Below are 8,366 nucleotides of genomic sequence, written 5' to 3' on the forward strand. Positions count from 1 at the left end.
GGACACTCGGCCAGCATACCTATAAACTAGGCCAATAGCGCAGGTTCACTAAACCACTGGCGAACTGGATTACACCTTTATTTTCGTTTGTGCCCCGGAACGGAGACCGAAAATGTTCCAGGTCACTCGTCGTCTAACCGAGTTTCCCGAAGGCCCGGTCACGTTCCTCGTTTTGCATCGTTTCGAGGTTTAGTCACAGAGAATGCCTTTTGTGCACGAAACCACGATTCCTCGATGTTCCTCTCTTCTCTTTTGAAAAAGGTTCTCGGCCCCAGTGAATCAGCCAATTGATTCTTAGAAGTCGGACAATTCGAAATGAATATCCCTTTTCTTCATTCGAACTGTAATCGATTTCACGTATTCACGAAGACACGAAGAGCTTTCTATCAATTTTTTTTTATCGAGACTGTTTAAATTTCGAATAAATTATCACTTTCTCCAAAATATAACTGTATCCTTGAAAGATTTATTGATCGAGAAGTGAACTTCTTAATATGTATTGAGTACAAAAATTTTTGGCAAAGAAATAACTGAATAATTCTAGACAATGAAAAGAGCTCGTCGTAGCTGGTGTTTTACGCGAACGAAATCGAGTCGATTGGACGTTTTAAAAATTGCTCGTGCGCTCGTGCAATACGTGCGACGAGTCCGAAGCTATCCGCGTATGTATACATATATATACTTATGGTACGATTCGTGCGCGCATTGAAATTCCCTCGGATCTCGGTGCCCGCTGGTCGCGAAGTAGCCGATTTTTATCGAGTACACGACCGGTTACCGAGCGAAGAGCCTCATAAACCGCATTCGACATCGAGGCACCGCGTAAGGAATACGAAGTATTCACAAGGTAAAATCCGTTCCGTGGTATTTTAATCGGGCAGACACAGAAACCGTTCGAACGAAACCCGTTCGGGACACGCGGGCCCACGAACCCGGTGCGCGCCGCCGACCGTGAAACCGTGTCGCGTGAATTCCAACGCGCTGGTCGCGTGTCTCCTTACCAGTCGGTCGTAATCGTGCTATTAATTGCAAAAATTATGATCCGATCTATAAACAGCGGCTCTCATTCTTCATACGATCGTTTAATCGAACGGATGGAATCTAAACGAGTCGCTTTCGTTCTGTAAATGTTCACTCGGTAAATCAGTGCTTTTAGGCTAGCATTACAAAAAAAAAATCGTGACTGCTTGTCTCTCTGGAAATTCGGAAATATGACAGAAATGTTCACGAATCCGACTACTCTATAATTGAATTTCTTTGTTGTTCCTAACAGAAATGTTGAATATTCGTCTTCACGTGTGAAATGACAGAAAGCCGATAAACTGTCCTTCCGTTGTTTTGACGTCTCACCACGGAGACGGCCAAACAGAAATCGTTGAATTCATTCCGCCGTGTGTCAATTATAAACCCAAGCCCATGATTAACTTAATTTTGAATTAGTAAATGTGGATATTAATTGCATGATTTATTGAATCCTACTGAGTTTCTTTCAAAGTTTATAATTCTATTTATTATAATTTTAATGCATATGAGGAATTGGAAAATTAAATTTGTTTCATTTTCGCAAGAGTCACACTTTAAATATAGACGCATTACACAACTCGCGCCGCACCTATTTACCGAAACTCATCGATTTCGCGATTACGAAAGCAGCGTAACGGAGTCAATGTCCGAAATTTCACGAGTCTCATTCGCATTCAGCCGAGCGAGTTGTAAGCTGGTATCCAAATTCCGCGATAATCGTAGGAGTCGTGTTCGCGTAGACCGTAGAACCCGTGGTTTCTGGTCTGTTTCGAAGATTCGGCTACGGGGAACAAGGCGTGACGTTGAATTAGCACTTCGTGTACGAGGCACGCGTGCCTGGAATACGCGAGAGAGCCACTCGGCGGTACCGCAAGCCCCGTGCGAACGGAATTTGAACGCGATCGGCGTCGATTTCTCATTTCAAAACTTTCGACCGTCCGTATTGTCGACCATAACATTTGCGAGTTATTTTTGAGAAGGGAAGACCATAAAGTATTAATAGCAAATGTATTCTTCCAAATAAATACAAAACGTTCTGGTTATTAGAATAAAATTTCCTTTTCTTCAACGTATTTGAAATTCTGTACCGAACGAATTTTATAGAAAAATGATTACAGTATTAAATAATATGAGTGGAAAATCCCTGTGAGAAATTCGAAATTTCCGTTGTTGTTCAATCGATTTGGGGTGAATAAATTGATCGTCCCTTTTGTACGAGGCTTGGAACGTCGAATATAGGATTTCACGGGCTGGTAGGTTGCACGATATTTTTAATAGCCCTTTTTCAATAGCCACTGTCCGATGAACCGCGGATCTATTCCTTTTTTGAAACGCCAGCGCTGCTGACGGATAGGAAGAAGCCTCTTTTAATGCTCGATCGCCTTTGAACAGCTCGATCTCGTCGTTCAAAAGACGTAGCCCAGCTTACGTTCGTTCGTTCAACGAGGATGTAACGGCACCAGGTAAAACTGCGCGTCAATCTCACTTTTGAGTTTGTCGGAAACGACCGATCGATCGCCTTCGTACAGAGTCCAGAATCGTCTCGACGCGGAAATTATTGAACGTCTAAAATTGAAGAGGGCAATAACCTTCATTCGATGCTAAATGTGTTTCAGTCGCAATCTGATCTAGAATCAAGCTTATCGATTATATTTCGTAAATGGTTTCAATCATTTTCATAATTTCTACATACATTGTCACAGAATTGCTTCATATAATTATGAAACATTCAAAGAGAGTTGCACAAGTAGAAAGGGAAAATTTCGTGTTACATGTCGTGCTAAGATAAATCTATGGATTGACGTTCATATGTAATACTGTCATCGATTAGGATTAGATATCAGATGATTGTGTAACCGTTAACCTCAATTAAAATTCGATAATCGATTAGAGTGTATTTGTCCATTGAAATACATTCAGCTTCGAGAAATTTATTTGAAGGGTGAAGGTCAGTTGATGAGAGAGTTTTTTTTTCGTGGTAAACGACGTTCCGAGTCGGGCGACCTGAATTCGTGGCACCTCGCGGGTTTTTACCGTTTCGTATGGGCCAGCTACGTGATTCAGCCGGTCAAGAGACCCGCGATGCGATACCATGGCGCACGCATATAACAGAGCGCGCCGATTCTTGCTCAACTTCGTTGCTGTCCCGATACTTTCACTGGTATAATTCCCGATAGCTTTTTGGTCACTTCACGCGAAATTAGCTTCCTCTCTTAACGGTAATTAATAACTCAACGGGTGCACGCGTCATTTGCTCCTCGCGAATCAACCGGGCTAATCGTTCAACACCAGTAGCAGCGAGCGAACAATTTTTCCCGTGTCGTGCCAAGAAATTGTGCGACAACGTTTACATCCCGAGAACTAAACGTCAACGAGAGATTAAATAAAAATGCGGTATTTACATCAGAGATAAACGAAAGGAAAAACAATAAGGAAAATCTTCAGGCGCATGTTTGCATTCTTTCTTAAGCGAATTGATAATTCTAATGTAATTGACTGATAACGCACTCAACACAGTCCTTCTTTTCTTTCTTTTCAATCGAACGACCGTTTATTCGTTTCGTCGAGTAATTTCAGTTTGAACCCGAGACACGAAATCGGGTTGCGTAAAAAAATTCTTTCTCCTTCCATCGTTCCGCGATCGATCGTAATTAAACCTCCTCGCGGAGCGGAAGATCGATTCTCCACGGTTATTGCTCGTGGATCGCGTGTCCGAGATGGCTTCTTACGTACACTCCATTACTCTGTTTCGTTTTCGTCGCTCGCTTTTTAACAAGGCAATCAGGACCAGCGGCACGACGGCCCAGACGATGGTCTCGGTAATTAGCGTTTAGTAATTAGCAATTAGCCCGTCCAGCCGCGAGCAATTGTACCTTATTGTGACGCGGCAAAACCCTGCATGCGAATGGCACGCGATATTTTAACTTTTTTTCTTAAAAAAAAATTGAATACTCATTAAAATACGTAGTTTTTGGGAGATGTGATTATTCGTCAAAATTTCTCATGAAGGACTATGGATATTTTAAAAATTTTTCTATTTTACGTGCAAGACATTAGATTCTTAACTAAATAAGTAGCAATGACTTCTTATTTGTAACATTCATTTTTGTTAAACTAGCGGAACTAAAATCGGTTATCGAACCCCATAAAGAATATATTATTATGGAAAATCATACAACAAGAAATAGAATAAAAACGTTACGGTGTTGGTTAGCGCGCGACCGCGTAATTAATCGTTCATTGTTATTACACGCCCAATGTGAATCGTTGATTAGTGAGCACCGCGTTTCCTGGCGAACGTGATTCACGCGCGCATTCGCTCGCACTGTGATTACGGATCGTTGTAAACGCGATCGCAACTTCTCCCGTTCGGCTATCTCGACCGTGACAAATTTTCTCCTGCTCTCGACGAAGGGAGCACAAGTGATTCCGTATTACAATCTTTATTAAGAATTTCGATAAAAATTAAATTAAACATTATTTACACAATTTCATAGAATAAAAGTTTAGATATATACAAAATTTATTTTAAAAGAAGACTTACATAACTATCTTCATCAGAATTAGATAAAAGGATGGAATAGCCCAATGTTGGTACAATCTGTATTCGTATTGTAAATTTTTCATTAAGCTTTGATTTGTAATAAAGTTCAAACACAATTCAGTATGCTCTCTCAATTTTAACGGTGCTTTAGGTCGATTTTTGTGTCGTCGTCGTCGTCGCGGAGGGATCCGAACGATAGAAAACTGAGCTTACGCGACGCGTCGGGAACACAGGAGGACGGTCAGTCCCGTATAGATTCTCCTAGTTTACATTTTTCGTCCCAACCGTTTCGTGTCGCTCGCTGGAACGATCCATTATTCCGAGCCCTGGAATTCCTTCTGACTCATTATACCGGCGCGCGTCCCAACCTTTTGAGAACCCTGTTTTATATTCCGGACCTGCCGCGAGAAAAATCGATACCGTTTCGACCTTTTGTTAGGATCGAAATCGAGCTGCTCGATCCCCCAGTTTCATCCTCGAATTCGCAGTTTTTGTAGCTCGACGGTACGCGCGCAGACGTCCAGAAACTTTTTCTGGGAGTCGAAACGAACACGCGGGATGTTACAGGTTGCCGAGATTCGCCAGCTGGCCTCCTCTTCCTCCTTGGTATTCACATATCGGCGGTGTTTGTCTCGGTATTCAGACACTGTTTCTTAATTGTACGAGGTGTTCGTGCACGTCCGACTAGCCTTCGCTGCTGCAAGTCGGCACGCATACCTATTGTACCGCGTCGCGTTGAATTATTTAGGCCCCGGGCCCTCTTTTGACTTCGTTCCCGTGGCCCGACCGGTCCATGCCTCGCGACACTCGTGTCGGAAAAACGATTTCGTTCTCTCGTCGAGGAAAAGGAAAAATTCACGAATGATTGAATCGCGAGTGGTAAAAACGGTGAAGATTATTATTTCTAATTAATAAATTTCGTTTCCCAGTGATGAATACGGTTTGCAGGATTTTTGTGAAGAAACTGGGTAGAACTGGGAAGTACGCGAGATATCCACGGAACCGGTATTTTCGGTATTACGTTCGTGTTCGCAATCCCGTAGTCGAACCGGTAGGTACAGCACGTAACAGGTGTATTTCGATCGAACACGACGTTGCTAGCGGCGACGATCCTCGCACTCGACGCGGATTTATCGATCCCGTTTCGAGGACTCACTGACTCGACTCGTACGATCGCGTTTGAAACCAAAGCCGGTCACTCGTCGCACCGTTCATACCCGTTTCATTGGTCAAGTCTCGCGTGCGAGGCTTTAGGAGGAATAAAGAGGGATCATTTCATGTCTCCTTGCACCATACGTTTCGGTGTGGACACTTCGAGGATCAACTAGTGTATCCCTTGCGTCGAAGCACATGTTACTTTTTTTCACAGTTCATTAAATATCCACATCGGACGACGACGACGACGACGACGACGAGAACGACGGCGAGGAGTATCAGTTGAGAGCACAGTGCAACAAAATCACTGATCTTGACATCACTTGGTATCACCAAAGGCAGAGCATAAATTGGCGTAAATTACTCGTATCGGATATCGAGTGTACAGAAATGCATTCCATCCTTTATCATTGCACCAATAATACATCCGCGCACGTTTTTAGATGGGACTTACCTATTCAGGACAGTCGTCGACGACAGACGACCCTGACGATCCTGACGCGTTCTCCCGGATGATAGCGCGGCCGATTTGACTCGGACTCTTCCCGCGGAACTTTCAACCTCGGACACTGTGTTCAAAGTAGCAACGTGTGAATCGCGGACCTCTAAACTACCGATCGAAACTACTACGTGTACTCGAATGTCCGTACGCGCACCGAGGAGATACCGATACAATTATTGTTCCCTAGCACCCTCTCGAGCGTGTTGCTCGAGGCCCCGGGAGCGCGTAATTCTTTTCTCTCTCCCGTGGTTCACCCGGGTACCCCCGTTATCTCTCTCTCTCTCTCTTTCTCTCTCTCTCTTCCCTTTTTCTGTTCTGTCCCCTAAAAATCACCGCGACACCGCACCGAACAGAAGTGAACTACTCGTGCGCCGCCGGTTCACGGTACCTTAAATACCTTGGCAGCCGCGCCGCCGCCACCGCCGCCGCCACCGCCGCAGCTAGCCACCCGCCACCACCGCCTGTGCTGGCCCCTCTACCACAAACCCGCCCCACGCCGCGCCAGCCGATTGGCGAGGGAGAGGAACCCGATGTGTGCCCGCCGGCTACACCGGACCATCGTCTCTTCTTCTCTCGTTTTCGATCCCTGTTTCTCTTCTCTTTCTCCTCCTGCTTCCCTCTTTCCATACTGACTCCACGTAGCTCCGTTTCTCTCCCTCTTCCTATGTCTCCCTCGTCTTGACTCTCTTGGATTTCGTCCCTTAGTCGATTTTCTGTTTGATTTTCGTACGTCAGCTGCAACAGTACGATGATATTGCACGAGATAATTCTTCTTTGATCTCTTGTTCATTTCATGGTTCCCTATTAAGCCGTTCCAAACTTGGTCCTTCCTCTTACATATTGAGTCGTTTCACATTTTAGCATGAATTTCATATTGTTTCAGGTATCTGTCGTGCGAGTCCTCGAGGATCGCAGAGCGAGGAGGACGAGGAAGAGACAGATACGCGGAGCCGGCATACAATTGCGGTGCGCGGACAGCGTTGCGCACTGCGCTCAGCCGCAGGATATACACGGAGCGCGCCTCCCGTTGTACATTCGCGCTCCGCACTCCGATGCGAGCGTTTCTCGCGAGGGAGGAGAATTTTTCGGTGCTCCACTTGTTCATCTTAGTTCTACGTTCTAACATTACAATTTTTACAATGAAATATATAACAAGCTACTCGAGAGATTGAATCTTTACTCTACAGAATGCGAAGAATATGCTTTTAGTGAATTGAATAGTTTTCCAGTGGAAAATGAATCTTCAATACTCATACACTATGTTCGTTCGTTCTGTGAATTGCTCTTTTAAAATAAAAGAAATAAGTAGTGCTGGTTAAGATAAAACTAGATTACAAAGAATTGTAGATTTTAATAATTTTTTCTACATTCTTTTTATTATAATTGTAAGCTTGTTCATAGTGCGTTTCACGTTTTACAGATTCCAAAGGCACAGATACATTTCATGCATTAGGAAAAGTTAGCAATTAAATGTTTAATGTTCGCCCTTTCCTGCGCACTTTTATAATGAGTAATTATATGTATAAAATTGGTTTCATTTCGGTACTTGGGGCTTAATGAGATTAAATCGTAGCTTTCTAATATTCGAACATTTAATTGCATCACCGTTACGATAGGCTCGTTCGCGTGATTCATGGATCGCGTATCCGGCACGTAAGGACGCCGTTGAAATTATGTTAAGGTCTATCCGGCCGATTCGTTTCGTGGATATCCGTACATACGGGAACGCAGTTTTGCCGTCGGGTATCAAATCTGCTGAGTCAGCTCGTGGACACATCGGGCAGGCAAAGTTCCGCGAATCGAAACTCATCTTTATTCCCAGAAAATTTTCAGTTCACGAAGGCCAGTTTCCGAAGAATCGAATGTCGTCACCGAGCGTTCAGTTTGTTTGCCCTGTAGCTTTCGGTACTTCTTTCTAATTTAGGTTTTCCCCGAGTTGGTTCTTTCTCCGAAGCAACGAAATTCAGCATGTTCCGTAATCTCGTTTGAAGTTTCAGACGTATAAACATTTATCTACTCAAACCACTCGTGTGCTTCAAGTTGAACGACTCTAATCGTATTAATTTTGGACAGTCGAATTCATTTATATTTCTTATTAGATTTCATATTGGGAAAATCTGGCTTATTGATGCTTGAAATGCA

General features: G+C 43.8%; 1 protein-coding gene across 2 annotated transcripts in view; it reads right to left on the reverse strand.

Annotated features, from left to right (window-relative positions):
• Positions 1 to 6,569, reverse strand: part of LOC108623452 (titin homolog) — a 46,526-nt gene extending 39,957 nt beyond the window's left edge. For both annotated transcript variants that reach the window (XM_026812351.1, XM_018021969.2), the window contains exon 1: positions 6,177 to 6,569. The gene's annotated coding sequence lies outside the window, so the exon portion shown is untranslated. The remainder of the gene's footprint in view (positions 1 to 6,176) is intronic.
• Between the last annotated feature and the right edge of the window lie 1,797 nt (positions 6,570 to 8,366).

This window comes from Ceratina calcarata, unplaced genomic scaffold (assembly GCF_001652005.2).
Source record: "Ceratina calcarata isolate Rehan_Ccalc_2016 unplaced genomic scaffold, ASM165200v1 scaffold27, whole genome shotgun sequence".
NCBI lineage: Eukaryota > Metazoa > Arthropoda > Insecta > Hymenoptera > Apidae > Ceratina > Ceratina calcarata.